At 36.3% G+C, this 20791-nt stretch overlaps 1 protein-coding gene across 1 annotated transcript in view; it reads left to right on the forward strand.

Moving 5' to 3' along the window:
• Positions 1–20791, forward strand: part of LOC129771019 (uncharacterized) — a 209622-nt gene that overhangs the window by 171481 nt on the left and 17350 nt on the right. The gene's annotated exons all lie outside the window — the stretch shown is intronic.

A 20791-nucleotide genomic window follows, 5' to 3' on the forward strand; every position in this document is an offset into this window, starting at 1 on the left:
TCGCCCGTAGAGGAGCACCACATGAAATATATACGGATAACGGAACGAATTTTAATGGTGCAAGCAGAGAGCTAGAAAGACAGATACGGAAAATCAACGAAACAAAAAACAGCACTTTTACCGATGCGAGGTTTAATCCCTTTTCTGCTCCTCACATTTTTTTTGTAAATATAATTAACGCAAAAAGATGGGATGTACATAATTTAGAAGCTTAAACTCTCAAGTTGTATCTTGGTGTGTGTAAATGTAGTGGACAAAAAATCGGGAAGAAATTGCAAAATCGATTTCTTTGATCTTTGAATATTGAACCCTCATTCGAGCACGGTCAAGAATCTGGGAATTTCGATGGAATCCCACCTAGATTGGAGAGCTCAACCTAATGACAGTTGAGAAAATATATTCTTTAGCTTTCATTAATTACTATAACACTCTACACCAGAACCAATTTTACTCGAATTAGCCAGTGATGTTAGCAGTTGTGATGAATTGAAGCCTCTATGACTTTATTGACATAACTCGGATATGTTCTGGATCAGGTTTTTTTATGCCACTTTATGACCAAAACCAAATCCCATCATGCAACATCTCGAACTTCATGGTTTGCTAAAACTAGCTCATTGCACAATGGTTCAGGAGATGCATTTAAGGGGAAATTAGCATTCAGAGCTCGACAGTTATTCTCTAGAGACATTCTTTCTGGGGCAAACATAAAAAAAGTTTGTTGACGGAATTTGAAAGAATAGATTTCACTCTATATAATATGTGACTTTCAAAACTATGTTATTTTTTGTGTTTGAGTAAATTGAAATTGAAATCATGAGTTTTTGGGTATAAAAACATAAATAACTTTGAGTAGGATTAAGATATTGACAAGTTCTGCATCGCAAAATGTTGGTGTTGATAAGATCTAAAAGTCGTACGAAGAATTCAAAACATTGAAATATAAAAGTTATATGTTAGAAAATAATATATGACTATTATATTAAATAAAATAAACCGTTCATTCATGGTTACCCTAATGCAACTTAGATAGAAAGCGCCAAAAACAATTTTGTGGGAGATATTTGTTCTTTAGACAAAAACTGTTTTCAACAAAGTCGTTACATACGATAGAGCGCTCAATTCTATGTTATCAAAAATAGGGTGACCAAAATTTTGATGAAATACATTATCTAACTTTCTTTTCTTTATAGATAGAGATAAACATAGTTCGACAATGTTGTAGCCCCAGTTATTTTAAACAACTTCAACATCTTTTTGCTATCTTTGAAAATAATCGATTTAGCGCTTTTTTCTAAGTTGCATTAGGGTGACCATGAAAAAACGAGTTTTTTTTACTTTCACTATTATATTTCAAATTATACATCAAAACTGTCTTCGTATAACTTTTAGAGCTTATCAATTGCAACTTTTTCGCGATGCAGAACTCTTCTATATCTTAATCCTACTTAAAGTTATTGATGTTTTTTTACCCAAAAACTCATGATTTAAATTTTAACATAGTGTTAAAAATCACACATCATGTAGAGTGAAATATGCTCTTTCAAATGCCGTCAATAAACTTTGTTTATGTTTGCCCCAGAAAGAATGACAAACAATTGCAGAGCGCGTATTTTTTGAGAAGAAATATCAATAACTTTGGGTGAAGTTGAGATATTGACAAGTTCTGCATCGCAAAATGTTTGTATTAGTAAGCTCTTCCGAAGACAGTTTGTATGTAGAATTTTAAGTCTTAAAGTTAGAGCAAAAACAGTTTTTTTTTATGGTGACCCTAACATAACTTAGAAAAAAAAGCTCTATATTTGTTATTTCAAGAGATAGAAAAAAAACTTTGTTCTACAAAGATGTCTCAAATAACTGGAACTACATTATTGTCGAACTATGTTGACCTGTTTCGATAACATAAAAATAAGTGCTCTATCGTATGTAACAACTTTGTCGAAGACAGTTTTTGTCTAGAGAATAACTGTCGAGCTCTAAATGCTAATTTCCACTTACATACATCTCTAGACCATTGTGCATTGGTGACCATTTCATGGGGTTTTGGGTCACATTAAGATAACTTGGACGATCTCCGAATAACCTGCAGCTCACACTTTAGATCGAGATATAAGAAAGGCACGACTACACCTTTAAGCGGATTGAATCAGATTTGGTATTCTGAAACCCTTGAATTATCATTTATACTACCATTTTCACCCCAAAGGTATGTTTTAAAGTTTTCCGCTAATTTTTTTCCAAACTAACGTTTAATGAAATTTTTCAACAAAAAAATGCATACCGTTTTGTGACCTTGACACCAGTACTACACCCAAAATTGATTTTTAGCTCATGTTTTGTCATCCCGATTTATTACATTAATGAGAGTAAATATAACAGAAAATGTCATGACTCTCAAATACTGGTATTGTATTTAGTTATTGGTAAGTTTTATTGTTTTTTTTATTGGTAAGCATTTGTATAATATATATGGTACGGCAACATAAGATTACTAAGAGCGAGCGAAACGGGAGACACGTTTCAAATAAGCACGCATCACTTTGCCACATGGCCCAGACCGAGATGGATATAGATCTCCTTTATGCTATAAAGTGTTTTCTAAGAGTAAAACTAGAAACCACTTTCCAATTTCAATTTGTAATGAGATGTAATATTATCACGCTACTGCATAACAGCATCATTAGCTATATGGATAGCGTAGTCGTGTAAAACAGTCTTGCATTCCACCCGGCCTTGGTTCAATCCCCGTTGACATAGTTTGGACTTTTTTTTTTGGTGCAATCCCAAAAAAAGATGAAAAAAAATTTGCTTATTTGACGCTACAAGGCCTGAAAAGACATGGTTTCTGCCGAAAATAGAATGCTTTCTAGTAACGCTAGTTTGGGTGTAGTTTTAAAAATAATTGGGTATGGAAATTTCAAAAATATTTACATTTTTCTGAAAATCGTGATCAATTTGCACTCGATTTACGGTACTAAAGAAAATTATTAAACTTTATTTCCTTGGATAATTTAGTGATAACAATTATTAAACTTTATTTCCTTGTGTCTTAGAAATCACATCTATAATTCAAATGCTAAAAATCCGTGTTAATATTCAATTGGCGTCTTAACCTTTATCAGAAATCAGAAAAAAGATCAAGGCATACTAGTTCTCCAGCATATTTTGAAATTTTGTCATCACAATTTGTCATGTTACTTCATATGCTTTTTGATTTTTCATTTTTTTTATCCCATTTGTCTATTTTATTTGGGCTCATCAACATTTTAGCTGTAAAAGAGCCGGATTTTAATCATGTACATGTTAATGTATTATCGTATCTATAAATTGTACATTACACAGTAGCCATTTAGCCTTAAGAGTATTCCGTCTGTTCTTCCATTGTTCAGTTAGACTGGACAGCGGAGACAGTTGATATGCTCATTGCTGTGTCATTAATAGCACAACTGCCCGATGTTTCTGGCAGAGAAGAGCAGTTTCATACAAAGCTTGTATGGATCAAGAGAGGCCCGGACTCCGATCGTGAATCGATCTCCATCGCTGATGATTATTGCGTGGACGTATTTATTTTTGTAACAACACGAATATGGAGAATTGAGGGCTCTTACTCTTTGTTTTGACGTAGGACTACGTCTTTGATTTCTATATAGGGGGGTCACTCTACGGAAAATGTAACGTTTATTAAGAGTTTTCAAATGCATACTACGCAGAATCGTTCTTACGATATATGTTATAATATATACCATTAGACGGTTAATTTATCCAGCATTTTTTTTCGCCTGAGACACCAACAGTGAAAATAATAAAAAAAAAGTGAGCAATTTAACAAATAAGAGTGGTATGTTTTGCGAGCGGATGCGAAGGTAAATAATGAATGCAAAATATTCTTTCTTCCAACTTCGTTGAGTGTTGTATGGAACACAAAATTGCGTGCATTCTATATAATAAATTAGCAAGATGTTAAAGTAATTAGATGCAAGATTTCATGCATCACTCAAACTTCATTCAAGATTTCATCAAAGCAACGAGGAAAGTGCCACCCATACAGTGATCTTTCGTTAATTAGGAGAAGGCAGCGATTATCAAGCGAAAACTTATTGAGATCGGCATTACATCGCATCACAAAAATGAAACGAAATGAAATATTAATATTCTTCATAACTCATATTCATACTTCTCAATGACTCAATTCCTTCTATGATAGATTGAGCAGTCGAACCAATACGACTTGATTGTGATAGTCTGCAAACGAACATTATTTCACAGAAAAAGCAACTGCTCCCGATGCTTAATAATCTTGTTATAACACAATGGAAAGAGATCACAATAGCTATCCATTAAATATAAAGCAACTTCATGATTTCATGTGTATTTTACCTCAAAATATCACGAAATCGTGAGTATTTTCAACTTGTTTTCTCGATTCTTCCCCATAAGTTTCATATTCAATGTAATCAATGAAGATATTTTTTTTTGTTTACCGATTCACATATACTTCATCTACCATTTCACCCTGTTATTGGTCCCATTGATATTCATTAATCCTTTTCAGTTAGAAAGTTGAATTTCCTGCCAGAAGCTTATAGGCTTTCTCTGTTCGTTACAAACCGTTTGAAGGTTATGAGTAAATACAACAAACGGCCCTTTTTAGGGAACCATTTAGAGTTTCAAAACAGTAAAACAAACAAATTTCTGAACCATGAAAAGAATTACATTTAAAAATAAGTATTCTGAATAATCACAGTCCTACGTCAAACTTCCGTCGTCACCCCGTTGCTTCAGAACCGATACCACCAGCAAGGTACCGATCAAAAATGGAATCAAAAAAGTGTTTATTCCGCCTGAAAATCAATTATTATCATTTACGCTCCCCTAAACTCGTAAACGAAGTTCATTTCGAATCGACGGCATTGAGCCTCTTTTAGGAGTTTAGGAGAGCGTCAAAGATAATAATTGATTTTCATAATAAAACTGCAGCGGCCATACGATTTTTTTTTGCTCTGGGTTTGGATCGATTAATCGACGTAAATTATTCGTTCGCTTCGATTATTGGTTGTGCAGTATTCGTTCGATTAATAATCGATTTCTGTATGAAGTATTCGATTAATCGATTAATCGAACGATTATCCGGGATCACTATTCGTGCCTTCAAAAAATAGAAAATACATCTTCAAATATACCAAAATATGTGAACGGAAGAATTATCAAACGATTATTTTATTTTACTCTCTGAAGTTTGCATCTCCCAAGTGTACGTACTTCTCAAAACGCAAATTTGCTTGATTTGATTAACTTCAGGCACTCATTTTAGATATTGATATGTACGTCGTACGTCATTCTTGAATAACCGAGCCAAGGCGGTGTGTTCGTACCCACTTTTGTAATCCGTGTTAGGAAAACGCTTTTCGGAGTGCAAAACAGAACATGCGAGTGTAGAAGTACCCCCGACTTGCATGAATCAACAATTTCAACTTCTACTTTTTATACTACATATGCTCTAAACTTGAAAGTTCATTCGTATCTAGTGTCTGCACGATTTTCCCAGGTTCCTAAGTTGAGAAGACCGTGTTAGGGAAACATATTCTAGACTGCACAAAGGCAAGCGAATATAATAGTACTCGCAGTTTGTATTTATTTGCAAAGCCGATTTCCCCACACACCTTGGTTTTGAAATCTGTATTAGGAAAACACATTTCAGTAGGAACAAAAATACCCCCGACCTACATGAATTTTCAGATTCTGTCGGAACCAAAATAACCCCGACATGAATTTGCAATGTCAATTTCTCCACGCTTCATAGATTTGAAGTCTGTGTTAGGGAACAGAAATACCTCCCACTTTTATGTATTTGCAGGCCGATTTCCCACAGGCATCTTAGTTTTGAAATCACTGTTAAGGAACACATTACGTTGGGAAAAAAAGTTCCACCTACTTTCATGTATTTGCAATGCCGATTTCTCCAATGCTGCTAATTCCATGTATTTGCAATGCCGATTTCCCTAAGGTTGCTTGGTTTTGATGGCTGTGTTGGGGTACACAGGGTCACTCACATTGGAATGCGTTAATGGTATTTCACGGGCAAATGCATTAGTTATGTTCGTCGAATTTATGCGGTAATTTCTTCCAACGAGTTTGTTAGTTCCATGTCATTCTCATTGACAAATTGTCACTCAATTATAAACTGCTCATACTGCATACTGCACTGCAATCTCTCAGCATGTATTGCTGCTCTCTTTTGACGCTCTATAAAGAAATCTTTTTTTTTACATGCTCCTTTCGCTTCGCGTTCATTCGGTTCATTACTGAAGCGAAGTTCTCGATCGTCATATTCAGAGCGAATTGAAACATTCATTCGTTCGATCAGCTTAAATTCAACTGAAAGATTCACTGTTGTATCCGAAAGACATACTCACTGAAACATTTGAAAAAGACGAGATGAAGGGTATTGCAGTAGGCCAGCATGAGATATCAGTAACTGGCGCCGATGGTGCAATCTTAAACGTGACTGCCCTCCTGTGCCTTTTTTGACATGCTGAGCCCCGCGTCGATCCCTAGGGACCGTTTTTGAGTTTTGAGAGTAAGGAGAACGTGGATCACTAGAGCTAACAGTTACAAATATACGGCTTTGTTTTCGGATCTGTTACAGAATGTGACTACTTTCTAGATCAGGGTTTCTCAAAGTGGTCGATATCGACCCCTTGGGTTGGGGAAAAAGAAATGTCGTATATTGTCAATATATGGCAACACTTAAACATATCTTGTGTTGTACTTATCGCATCGGGTCATATTATACGACCATTTAAAGACGACAATCTGTGCTACAAGTGTCGTTTTGAAGTGTTGTGATTGTCCTTTTCAGTCTCAAGTTGTAGTACGTCAAAGATGGAGTCCACCAAGCAAGAAATTCGCCATATTTTACGTTTTTACTACCTGCGAGGTAAAACTGTAACGAAGGCGACCGAAAAAAATCGTGTAGTTTATGGACTCGATACTGTAACGATTCGCACAGCACAGCGTTGGTTTGATCGATTTCGTTCTGGTGTAGTAGCTGACGAAGATACACCCCGTACTGGTAAGCCAATCGTCGTGGAAACCGATAAAATAGTTGAAATCATCCAAGTAGACCGGCATGTGAGCACTCGCTCGATTGGCCAGAAACTGGGTATAGACCATAAAACCGTTTGGAACCATTTGCAGAAGATTGAATTCCAAAAAAAGCTAGATGTATGGGTGTCACACGAGTTGACACAAAAAAAATCTTTTAGACCGAATCAACGCCTGCGATGCACTGCTGAAACGGACTGGTGATGAAAAGTGGATCACGTACGACAACCTAAAGCGAAAAAAGTCGTGGTCGAAGCGCGGTGAGCCGGCCCAAACCATCGCCAAACCCGGATTGACGGCCAAGAAGGTTTTGCTGTGTGTTTGGTGGGATTGGAAGGGAATCATCCACTATGAGCTGCTCAACTATGACCAGACCCTAAACTCGGTTCTCTACTGTGAGCAGCTTGACCGTTTGAAGCAGGCGATTGACCAGAAGCGGCCAGAAAAGATCAATAGGAATGGTGTTGTTTTCCACCAGGACAACGCTCGGCCTCACACATCTTTGATGACCCGCCAGAAGCTACGGGTGCTCGGATGGGATGTCCTATTGCACCCACCGTATAGTCCGGACCTGGCTCCAAGTGATTATCATCTCTTCCGGTCCATGCAAAACGCTCTTGGTGACTGCCTGCCTGGCTGCCTGAGTTTTTTGCAAATAAGGAGGGGGGGTTTTATAAGGGGAGGATAATGAAGTTGTCTTCTAAATGGCAACAAGTTTGCGAACAAAACGGCGCATATTTGACTTAAATTGGATAATTTGAAGTATGTTAAATAAAGCATCAAATTTCGATCAGAAATACGACATTTCTTTTTCCACAGCCCAATACATGTGCGATAAAATTGGATTCTTTTCGCAGAGGAATATTGAACGAAGACTGAAAACAAGTTAACTTTGAAAAATCATAACTAAAAACGATAAAAATCACATCGCTGTTTTTGGGTATGTTATGTAAAAAACTTTCAAAAAATTTTTAAGAAAAAATATAAAAAAATATATCGCTTTCTGTCTTTAAGCATGCCAACATTAGAAAGCAAATACAATCAATAATTACAAAAACAAAAACAAATTTGTTTCCAGTTGTGATATTTTTGAAAGAAGACTAGCTCATTGGCTTCAGTTTGATTCGTCGATTATTTCAATCAGTCAGTGTTATGATTTTTTGAAAAAGGGCATTTTGGGAACAATGATTTTTAGGACCATATGATTCGTAAAAAAACAGCTTTCAAGAAAAAAAATATAAAAATACATAGCGCTCTCTAGTCCGAAGCCATGTAAACTATAAAAACAACTACAATCAATAATTACGAAAATAAAATCCAATTTGCAAGTGAAATAGTTTCCCAAAAACTTCCAAAATTTTAGCAATTAATTATCTTTAATATGATATGTCGATCATAAGGACCGTATCGTTATTTATGGGTACGCCTTAGAGTCTCCGTCTGAAAAAGACTATAGCTTGTTTTGACAGCTGTTTATTTTTCTCCTGTTGTTGACACAGTTAGCGTTCAGTTAGCATTGTTAAAAGATCGTTTTTTCCTAAAAGTGCAATCATGAGAGGGCTAACAGAAGAAAAACGAAAATCCATTGTGACCAGATACTGCTCCGAAACAGGAATATCAATGAGAAAATTGGCGAAGGCGGAAGGAGTAAGCGTCCATGCGGTCCAAAACGCTATCAAGCGATTTGGTATGTATAATACATTGAAGGATCTACCCGGTCGCGGCAGAAAACCTGGGCCATCCAAGCCAAACTTGGATAAAAAGATTTGCAGGCAATTTGAAAGAAAAAAGGAATTATCGATACGGGATTGCGCAAAAAAGTGTGGAACATCAATCGGTATGGTTCAACGTGCCAAAGAACGTAACTCACTGAAGGCATATAGAAAGCAAAAATGTCCAAAACGCAGCCAAATTCAGGCAAGTTCCGTGAAAACCCGTGCCCGTAAGCTTTACGATGGGATTTTAAGCAAACGCGAACTGTGCATCGTCATGGATGATGAAACCTACGTCAAACTGGACTACAAAACTCTTCCTGGGGCACAGTTTTACACTGTAAAGCAAGGAAATACGACATTTCTTTTTCCACAGCCCAATACATGTGCGATAAAATTGGATTCTTTTCGCAGAGGAATATTGAACGAAGACTGAAAACAAGTTAACTTTGAAAAATCATAACTAAAAACGATAAAAATCACATCGCTGTTTTTGGGTATGTTATGTAAAAAACTTTCAAAAATTTTTTAAGAAAAAATATAAAAAAATATATCGCTTTCTGTCTTTAAGCATGCCAACATTAGAAAGCAAATACAATCAATAATTACAAAAACAAAAACAAATTTGTTTCCAGTTGTGATATTTTTGAAAGAAGACTAGCTCATTGGCTTCAGTTTGATTCGTCGATTATTTCAATCAGTCAGTGTTATGATTTTTTGAAAAAGGGCATTTTGGGAACAATGATTTTTAGGACCATATGATTCGTAAAAAAACAGCTTTCAAGAAAAAAAATATAAAAATACATAGCGCTCTCTAGTCCGAAGCCATGTAAACTATAAAAACAACTACAATCAATAATTACGAAAATAAAATCCAATTTGCAAGTGAAATAGTTTCCCAAAAACTTCCAAAATTTTTGCAATTAATTATCTTTAATATGATATGTCGATCATAAGGACCGTATCGTTATTTATGGGTACGCCTTAGAGTCTCCGTCTGAAAAAGACTATAGCTTGTTTTGACAGCTGTTTATTTTTCTCCTGTTGTTGACACAGTTAGCGTTCAGTTAGCATTGTTAAAAGATCGTTTTTTCCTAAAAGTGCAATCATGAGAGGGCTAACAGAAGAAAAACGAAAATCCATTGTGACCAGATACTGCTCCGAAACAGGAATATCAATGAGAAAATTGGCGAAGGCGGAAGGAGTAAGCGTCCATGCGGTCCAAAACGCTATCAAGCGATTTGGTATGTATAATACATTGAAGGATCTACCCGGTCGCGGCAGAAAACCTGGGCCATCCAAGCCAAACTTGGATAAAAAGATTTGCAGGCAATTTGAAAGAAAAAAGGAATTATCGATACGGGATTGCGCAAAAAAGTGTGGAACATCAATCGGTATGGTTCAACGTGCCAAAGAACGTAACTCACTGAAGGCATATAGAAAGCAAAAATGTCCCAAACGCAGCCAAATTCAGGCAAGTTCCGTGAAAACCCGTGCCCGTAAGCTTTACGATGGGATTTTAAGCAAACGCGAACTGTGCATCGTCATGGATGATGAAACCTACGTCAAACTGGACTACAAAACTCTTCCTGGGGCACAGTTTTACACTGTAAAGCAAGGAACAGATGTCCCGAACGCGGAGAAGTCAATTTTTTGCGAAAAATTCGGTAAGAAAGTGCTGGTTTGGCAAGCTGTTTGTCAATGTGGCATGAAATCATCTCCTTTCTTCACTCTCGGGAATATGAATGGTGAAATTTACCGGAAAGAATGTCTCCAAAAGCGTGTGTTACCGCTCATCCGAAAGCACACTGGTCCGACACTATTTTGGCCTGATTTGGCATCATGCCACTATGCACGTTTGACCTTGGATTGGTATCGCGAGAATAATGTCGATTTTGTGGAAAAGGAGATGAATCCTCCAAATTGTCCGCAAATAAGACCTATTGAAAAATTTTGGGCTTTGATGAAGGGACGACTGCGGAAGAAGGACAAGGCAGCCGATGACCTTGAGCAGTTCAAAAAGGATTGGATAAATGTGAGCAAACAAGTCGATGAGACGGTTGTCCAGAACCTAATGAGGGACATCAAGAAGCAGGTGCGATCATTGGCGCGAAAATCAGAATCTTGATTATTTTTTACTGTTACTCCTTTCTTTCATTCATAAGATACAATATTTTGATATCAGAACTGAAAAATAAATGCAATATTTGAAATAAAGCTGTGTTTTGAGCGTACCCATAATTAACGATACGGTCCTTATGAATCGGTCCAGTAGTTCAAAAGAAATGAATTTTGAATGATCTTAATGAAAAAAATGATTTTTCGGTACCACCCTAAAATGGAAGAGGGTGCTCTAATGAAAAAATAAAAAAATACGGTTTAATATTTTTCGATAAGGAACAAAACTACAACTTTTGACGGAAATCTGAGAACCAGAACTGATATTTACTGAATTTTACTCACTTTACCAAAGTTTTTAAATTGGTAAGTAATTTGTATTAATAGAAAAAAAACTGGCTACAGGGGTCTAAGGGATCACTTCATTCTGGAAAAGGGGTCTATGCCTCAAACTTGTTTGAGAATCCCTGTTCTAGATGAATTTTCTAATATTTTCTTTTTATACAATAAATAACTTTGGAAGCTGGGACCGACACTGATACTGTGCAATCGCTCTTGGCGCGGGCTGAATGGAAAGCACAGCAAGAACAGTGCGGAACTCAACGTGTCATTACCACTTTTTTCGGGAGACGGTTTATTTTGATTAAATGAAACGAATTTCTTCTACCTCTAAACCTCTAACTGAACAAAGCATTTTGTCGATGAAAATGCATAGAACCCATTCGCGATAGACTAAAACGAATCGATCAGAAATTACATTGACTAAAATAAAACATACAAGAACAAAGTCATTCTCCATTTCTTAGTTCCAAAAACGACAATTGTGAGCTTGTTATATTTGAAACTGAGAAATTAAAATGATATAAAAACGACTGAAGCTCAATTGAAAAATCTAACTTTTGTGAAATCCTAATCCATATTTTAAAATATGAGAGATGCTTTGGGGCGCAATTTTGTTGAATAAATTGAGATGGTTAGAGGAAAGTGTTACTGCCTTTTGCAGAAACGAATTACTCTGTTGATAAGACATTACGCTATTAGGACAACCAACGAAATAAAGTTAAATTTAATTCTTAAAATTGATTCCACAAAACAGAAAAAAATCCGAGTTCAACTAAGGTCCGCTACAGAATGTAGAAAAAAGTGCAACGCACTGAACCCAAGATTCGCTTACTTGGTGCACATTTTTCATCAAAGTAAATCGAGTCTGTCCATGCGATAGCAGAGACTTAATTAAAGAAAATCAATTTAAAACATGTAATTGTTTGTATTTCAATTTGAAAGAAATATTTCTTTACATATGTTATTTATACACACATATCATGTGTTTATGCCCCTCCATGTTATTGGCAGACAAATCATAATTATTTTTACTCCTCCAGTGAACGTGGAGCAGAACTTTGGCTTTGAACGAAAAACTCGAGAAAGCCTTTGGGGGACTTGGTTTCAATAACACACAATAACGTATCGCGAGATGAGCATGCAAGGGTGCGTGCCTTTGCCTCCGCTGGATGCGTCACAGTTGGCTGACGATATGGAATGAAGGATTACGTTCGTGGCCACTTCTCGACTGCGTGGCCGCGGCTGCTGCTGCTGCTGCTTTGCCAAATGCATCGACAAGTCGTGAATATATGTGTCTTGGCCAGAGGCCTTTGCGAGACCCAAAACAAGGGGGAGAGAAAGAGAGTGACCATGCCAAGATATAATTTACTGATTTCTGCTTTGGCTGTCAGAAATTCAATTTCTCCGGTAGTTATCTGCCACTTAAAACACGGCTACCGAGAATTGATAAATATGTAAATAATAAATATTCACCTTTTTATCTGCTGCTGGGATACGACGACGTTTTGCTGCCTGCTTTTTCTCTTGTTTAGGCGTTGCTGATTGGGTGAGCATAGTCATCGGTTGTCTCAACGATTAAATGCAATCGGTTGGTTTCAGGGCGTTAGATTAATTAATATAAACAAACAACCCGCGAACGGGAGGCTGCAGACGGCATAAGCTTCATGTAAAGTGGATAGAATGGGTTGATAGAGCTATATACTATCACATATTGATCACTAGGTGCAAGTTTTTCAACATAGGTTTTATGCAATATTTACTGCGATTTTCAATGTTCACAACTGTAAACTTACATTTATAACAATTCCCCAGAATAATTATAATGTCATGTTTGTTTTTTTTTGCATCAATACTAATGGGAATAAAATAGTTTTGACACTAACATTAAAATCAAATACAGAATTTTCTTTATATAAAAACCAATATTGCTATTGTAGTTCATTGGCTCGAAAAATTGACAATATGGAATAAATTGATGAGAACTACGATGGTCTGTAGCATTCCAAACTAAACAGGAAAAATTAGCTTGAGCTTGAACTTGAGCTTGGGTAGACTGTACAATTCGTAGTTGCTCTTTGTGATTGACCTGAACCAACCAAATTGCACAAAGAACACACAGAATGACGCTTGGGACTAGCAAATCATTCTCGTTATGCAATTTTCGGTGATTCGAGCTTTGGATGGTCAATAACGGCGCCGGCCACGTCCTTACAGTCACCAGAGGAAGGGAAGGAATGTTAGTATGATATTCGCCGTCCGAAGGCCAGAAGGGTCGCCTCTATAGCGTGGTTCCCTAGCGTCATCATGGAAGGGATAGTTGTCATGGAAGGGATAGTTGTTAGTGGGAATGGTTAAGAAAAAATCAGGATTCACTGTGGTAAGTGATGTGATTTTAAAATCTTAAATTTTTTTTTTAATTTTTTAAATTTTAGAATTTTTAAATATTTCAATTTTGAAGTTTTTCTGATTTTCAGATTTTAATTTCTTGATTCTTAGATTTTTAGAATTTTAATTATTTCTATTTTTGTTTTTTTTTAATTTTTAGTATTTATATTTTAACACGTTAAGCCCCAACTATTTTCTGCTGCGCTCCCATTCAGCGCGCATCAAGAGCATCTGCACAACATCAGTGTCGGTCGGGAAGCAATTCAACTAGAAAATAGTCACACTTTGTGAAACATCCGAAAGCAAACCTTACATATTCTTATTTTATCATTCTACAACTGTCAGTCCCAGTCAGTCAGCACCCTCCCACCAAAAAGCTTAACGCCAGCACCTAGGGGCCGACGCTGGGCTCAATTATCAAATTATTCGCGTTGATTCCATCAATCAAGTTCCGCGAATAATCAGGGTTCTACTATATAACCAGACCCAGCTGCAATTCACTGCGGTAAGTGATGTGATTCTAAAAACGTGAACTCTCAACTACTCGGTTAAATGAGATGACTTCGTTTCTATGAGTTACTGTAATTTAATTCAAATTATAATAATTTAATTTTTTTCTCAATTTTCACCAAATGATTACTACATAATATTTTATAAGCCGTACACAATACTGCATGCCCAAAATTAGACAAATATCTCAAACTAAACAATGAAAAACTCGCAAGAAAAGCAAGTCAATGGTTGAATTTCTGTTTAAATGATGGCGATGAATATTTTATTACGATTGATAGTCATTTACCAAGAAAACTTTTACATTTTTCGAATTTTGGGCTACTTAAGGACATAAAAGTTAAGACTAGGTTTTCAACAAAACTAAGTAAATTTTATCGAGGACGGAAAATAATGGACATGCATAAAACATTTTCCTACGTGGCGATTCTTGTGTTTTTCAAACATTGTTCTCAAAAGCAAATAAAGTAAATCGACGGTTAGATGACTGTGGGAATATGAGTGAGAATTATTCGTTAGTGTGTACTGGGCTGGAGTTTTTCTTCTACACAACTACACAATTCCCATCAGAATATACCATACGATATTCAACCATGATCTAACACTTATGCTCAAGGAATTTTAACGAAATATAACCAGATAATAGAAACTTTTGGATAAAAGATATGACAAAGGATAAAATTTATTAGAATTGATTAGAAAGATAGAGAAAACTTAGCTGTGGGTTATATAATATTTGCTTGACAATTCAACTGCTTGTACAGCTATTATTTATCCGATTATCGTGATAATACCACTCGAATAAAATTCGATTATATATCTTGCTGCCACCAAGCCATTTACACACGATTTCGCTTTGATTATGAACAACTCACGCACACACTAACACTTATAGCTTGCATCACTCGGAAGAAGAAAAATAAACATGATTCAACATGAAAATGAGGAGGCGATCTGGCGTAGTGGTAACATCCATGCCTAAAGGTCACGAGTTCAATTCTCACTCCCGACATTCTTCCAAAAATGGAAGTAAAAGTGACGAACCAGCCAAATGAGTTGAAAGTCACTATAATACAGATAAAAAAAACATTAAAATGACCGAGTCAACCGGAAAGCGGTCCGAGTTCACATGAGGCGAAAATGCCTAATATAAATTTAACTCATGAACATTGATCTTCCACTTTCAGTAGATTTCATTTTACCGCCACTCCACTATCTATTTTTCATGCACACACAAACGCGAAGAAAAATTGCGTATTGCAAAGCAAGACGGACTGTACCAAAAAAATATCTCTCCACGTTACACAATCGTCATGCAAAAACAAAATAGTTCTCAGCAGTTGCATTGATCAATTGCTTTCTTTAGTTGTCTAAGAAGTTTCAAAAAACTCCAATGAATCCGTTCTTAATTTCGTACCACTTTCTCGTAAAACCGAAGCTCTTGGTTTTAAATCAGAAAACTATGAAAACTGTGAGGAATAGCACAGAGCCTGTCTGCAATCGCAGCTCAATCCAAACTCTCTATACTAACCCGGAAAAAATAACGTAATTACTTACTTTTACTTACCAACTTTTTTATTTGTCAGTCTAGTTTTTTGAATAAAGAACAACTGTTAAGATTAGCCAAAATCGATCTTCAACCATAAGCTAGTTGTTCTCGTAAGTGTATTGGAAAAATATATCCATTATATCATATTCTATTCTACATCCTCAATTCAACAATCAATCGTTAAATTTCAAAATCTTACGAACTAGCTAAAGTATCAAATCTTTTTTAGTTCTTCAGCAATGTCTAATACTCTTAGTATATGTAATTTTCTAGTAGCGAATTTTAAACAAACTATATTGCACGAACTGAAATGATTAGTTAAGGATGATTTATTTCGAACTTCGTTTCGGTTTATTTTCTCTGTCTAAACCCAGACATTGAAGGAAAACACTCCGTCCGTGATTTGTTCCGCTTAAATTCACCTTGGTATTTTCACACGGTTACGGACCATTTGTCACACCAACTTTGACTGTCAGCCAACCATCTTTTCTAGGAAAAGTGAAAGCAAGCAAGCAAGCAAAATCATCTCTCCGCTAATGAGAAATGTGATGATGATGTTTTACCGGGCAATTTAATTGCAAACAAAACGTGTAACAGCAGCGGATCGCGAAAAGGATGATGGATTTGTTTCTTCGTCAACTTTTCCATATTTTCGTCTCACGAGCGGTAAAGAACTGGCAGATGCCAAAGAATGACTTCTGCACTCGGGACAAGATGTGTCGCATCCATGCACAAGATGCCACTACCAATTTGCGGACAGAACTTGGAGGAAGGGTTACTATCAATTACCCGATGATGCTGTTAATTACATGATACTGTTTTGCAACCTTTTTTTTTATTATACCTGGTGCGCATTTAATTATGAAAACACTGTGGAAATGTTTTTCATGGCCTTTAGGAATAAACACTCTTTCCTATTCAAGAGTAACATTCCAAAGTTGTAATCAAAAGAAGTGTGTTAAAATGTCTAATAGAAAGAGCAGAACCTCCCGGTTAGAGAAATGCAAATTAATTTATGATGTGTACTACAAATGGAGGAAAACGGGGTAATTAATTTTAATTTATTGGTGTGTGAAACGCATTTGATATCCCACTTGAATTCATTCATCATGTAATGGAACTATTCACGAAATCGCAATTCGTAGTTGAGGCTCCATCATATATCCCATATAATCGATTCAAATGCGCTCAGTAGTATAATAGCAGCAAATGTTCCACTATCCTTCTGGGAAAAAAACTTTGTTAGCAAATCGGGACACCATTCCGCCCAGATGTTACATGTTCACTACTTTCCCCAATTTTAACAAACATTCCGCATCGTCTGGAAAACACAAACTGTCATGGAATTCGGAAACGCCATGCCAACAAACTAATTACTCATTCGTATGACACCACAAGTCTCAAGTCATCGCTCGAATCTGACAAATCGAGGCGTAACCCTTTTTTTTTTGTTGGACCACACATCTGAAATCATTTTTTATAGTTTTCTTTGTTCCATCCACTCCCGACTATGGACACCAGTGAGAGATGATGACTAAATTTTACGTCAACAGTGCTGCGATGGATCATATAATTTCAAAAATGTGTTTATAACATTTCTGCCTCCAATACTCTGTGTCTCACGCCGGGGTATGTGAGGTGCATCAGTTTATTGCTCAGTTTGCAAAACATATCTTAATTAATCGTTTCGGGGTGCTGCTCTTAATAATTGAGGCTCCAAAAACAACCTTTTCGGAGTCTGCTCGTTTCAGCACGCCATAAAAGCCTAATGAGCATGAAGAGACACAACGCAACGCCTGATAAGGAATAATAAACGAAGACCATCAACGCGTCAAGTCGCGGATAAAGTTGTATGCGTAAAATGTAAATCAAACTTTATCACCTAGCATGTCAGAACTTGTATTTTAGTCCCATTTATCTCAAATTGTTTGACATATAGATAATTTTATAGTGCGCCGTGTCTAAACAGAAAATTCCCATAATGACGAGACTCAAGTCCCGCTTTTTTTAAGCAGAAGATCAGTCGACGCTGTCTACACGAGAGCGAGACAAGAGACGAGTTTATTAGCTGGTGCTTTTATGTGGTTTATGAGCTTACCCCAGCAACTTCAACGGGAAGATCTGCTTTGAGAGTTACTCGCGCTCCCTCTTTTTCATGATAGTTATGCGGCCGCTGGTGCTGCTGCCTTTTGCTGCTGAAGGGGGAAGTTAACGTGTCCCGTCACTGCATCCCAAGATATGTAAAACAATAAATTTTCTTATAACGCATTTTTAAGGCATGCCTGTTTCGTTCTGGAGCTGAGGATTTTTATTGTAATTTATGAGACTCTTTGTTTTTGCTGGTGGTTTATAGTGTTTTGCCTTTTCATTTACATATTGGTCGTGTTGCTATTGCTGAGCTGGATGATGATTCCACGATTTACTCGATGTCATTGCTGGTACTTTCGCTAGGTATCGCAACCTTTTGCATGCTTGTAAGCGAGATATTGATCTGAATTATGTCTGTGTTATGCGGCAAAGTATTTCCAAATTATTTTCTCCCATTCTCAATGTTTTTCTAGCCGATTTGCGAAAAAAAGAAATTCTAATCCATCCGATTTGAGAAAAAGATTAAAACTGCAGTTAGAAGTTAAAAACATACGTAGCAGAACCACCTGATTCAAACGAATTCAATATGATTGAATAGTGATAGTGTCCGGGCTTTGGAACACTGAAGGCGTTTAACATCAAATAATTCATAGGAGAATGATCGGCTTCCACCTCCAGTTGCATTCGTATTATCCTGCCCTGGGCTCGGCAATGTCATATTCAACTGAGGATAGTCAGAGGACCATGAAGAAATTCGCCTTCGTATTCAATTGAAATGAGTCCTTCCAGCTGTTTCTCCGTCAACATGACTCAGCAGTCATTCGGGCGTTTAGTTGCTATCTCACTCTACGACTCCATTGTATATTGGAGTGACTCCCCTCAAAATGAATTCGTTCCTCTCTCATGTATCACGTATGCATCTATCGATGTATTAGTTCAACGTGGTTTGACATATACTACAGGCGAGCAAATTTTTTTATGGTGCCCGAAAATTACGCACACATATAAATAATCCTAGCTTTTCACGCTCGTCAATTCATTTCTAGTCAATTCATGGCATGTTGACTGCAAATGCCGAAGTAGTTCTAGTCGAAGCGAAGCTACTGAGAGGCGAGTCGGTTTTTATTTTTCATATCCGAAAATTTCGGGTCCTGATCCTGACATATATTTTGTTATACAGCCTCAGATTCTCGTGAAATGTAGTAATTTTGCTCCTTACTGAAAAATATTTGACACACATTTTATTTTTTTTTATTAGGGTGCTCATTTCCATTTCAGGATGGCCCGAACAATCAACGTTCTTCCTATTTTTTTGCATAAAATGACTTTTTTCAAAAATTAATAACTTTTGAACCACTGAACCGATTCAGTCGATCGATATATCAAATTGAACCAATAAGCTAATCTTCTTTGAAAAAACTATTATTCTTGCGAAAAAATTGGAGTTGTTTTTCGTCATTATAGATTTACTTGTTTTTTTTTGTAGTTTTCATGGCCTTGGGAGCAAGGCGCTATATTTTTTATGTTTTTTCTTGAAAGCTGAGCTTTTCTACATACAGGGTTTTTCAGATTAAACGCTCACGCAACAAATTTTAATAACTTCTACAAAAGTGAACCGATTTTTATTTAAAAAAAAGGAAAATAAAGCTTAGTTTAGGACATTTTCGATGTGACCACCCCTTTTTTCGATAACGCGTTTTAAACGGTGAACAAAATTCTTCATGCACCACCCAAACATTACGACTTCGATGCTGTTGAAAATCCGAGTTATTTCTTCTTTAAGTTCGTCCAAATTTTGTGGCTTATTAACATAGCAACGGTCCTTCACGTACCCCCAGAGGAAATAATCGACGACGAGAAATGTTGAAATTCTTACCATAAGAGGACAAAGTTTCATTAAGGCTTCGGTTGCTCGAGTAATACGATTTCACTAAAAAATACACGTTCTTGTAAATTGTACCTCTTGACACTAAAAACCATCCGATCAGACTGAACGAGTAGCCGAATATTATCGTCCCGGAGTTTGGAATGCAGTGTTACCATCGACGGAGCGGAAAAACATTTATAAGGAGCTATTCGATTTTTTTTTTGCGTGAAAGACCCTGTATGTTCAAAAACCAGAGAATTGTTTTTTTTTCGTTTTCGTGCTGTGATTTTCCAAAGTTAACCGATAGTACAAAAAATAATTTTTTCTCTTTTTTCCAAAAATGACTACTGAACCGGTTCAGATAATCGACTGTTAGACAATCTGGATCTTCAGCATAAGCCACATCTATTTATTTATTTTATTTATTTATTTATTTTATTGTCGTCAATCAAAATTGTAGACCAATACATTCTTAATACTACTTAAAACTAAAATTAAAAAAATAAAAACTAAAGAGGGCTGGCTGGATAATTTATCCGTTCAATTCAAAAGACGATTTTAACAAATTACATAATCAAAAAAAAAATTATTTATTTATTTATTTATTTCGTCAAACCAGCGTAGACTAAATATGCTGCCCAAATATTACAGTGAAATTTAACTATATCTTATTCTATTCAAATAATCTTTGAGTATTGACCTTGACATGGTTACATCAATTATTTCACTGTGTTCGTTACAGAGGCTCATCATACGATTAATAGGATTATATTTGGCATCATTCGTTCTTCGGTAATCTATGTAGAAAATGTTAGGGTTAGGTATTTCTTCTGAGCCCACTCGTTGTGATATGATGTCAATAATAAATAGAATCACGGCAGAGTTCCGACGTTCTTTTAAGCTTTTCATATTGATTAGCATGCAACGTGCCTCATATGGAGGGAGATGGTTGAAGACCAGCCTAGTTTACGAAGTACAAATAATAAAAATTATTTTTGTACAGATTCAATTCTATCTTCATGTGAAGTTATGTAGGGGGACCATACAATACTACAGTTTTCGAGAATTGATCTGACGTATGTAATATACAATGTTTTTATTGTGTACGGATCGTGG

The sequence above is a fragment of the Toxorhynchites rutilus genome, chromosome 2 (genome assembly GCF_029784135.1).
Source record: "Toxorhynchites rutilus septentrionalis strain SRP chromosome 2, ASM2978413v1, whole genome shotgun sequence".
Lineage (NCBI taxonomy): Eukaryota > Metazoa > Arthropoda > Insecta > Diptera > Culicidae > Toxorhynchites > Toxorhynchites rutilus.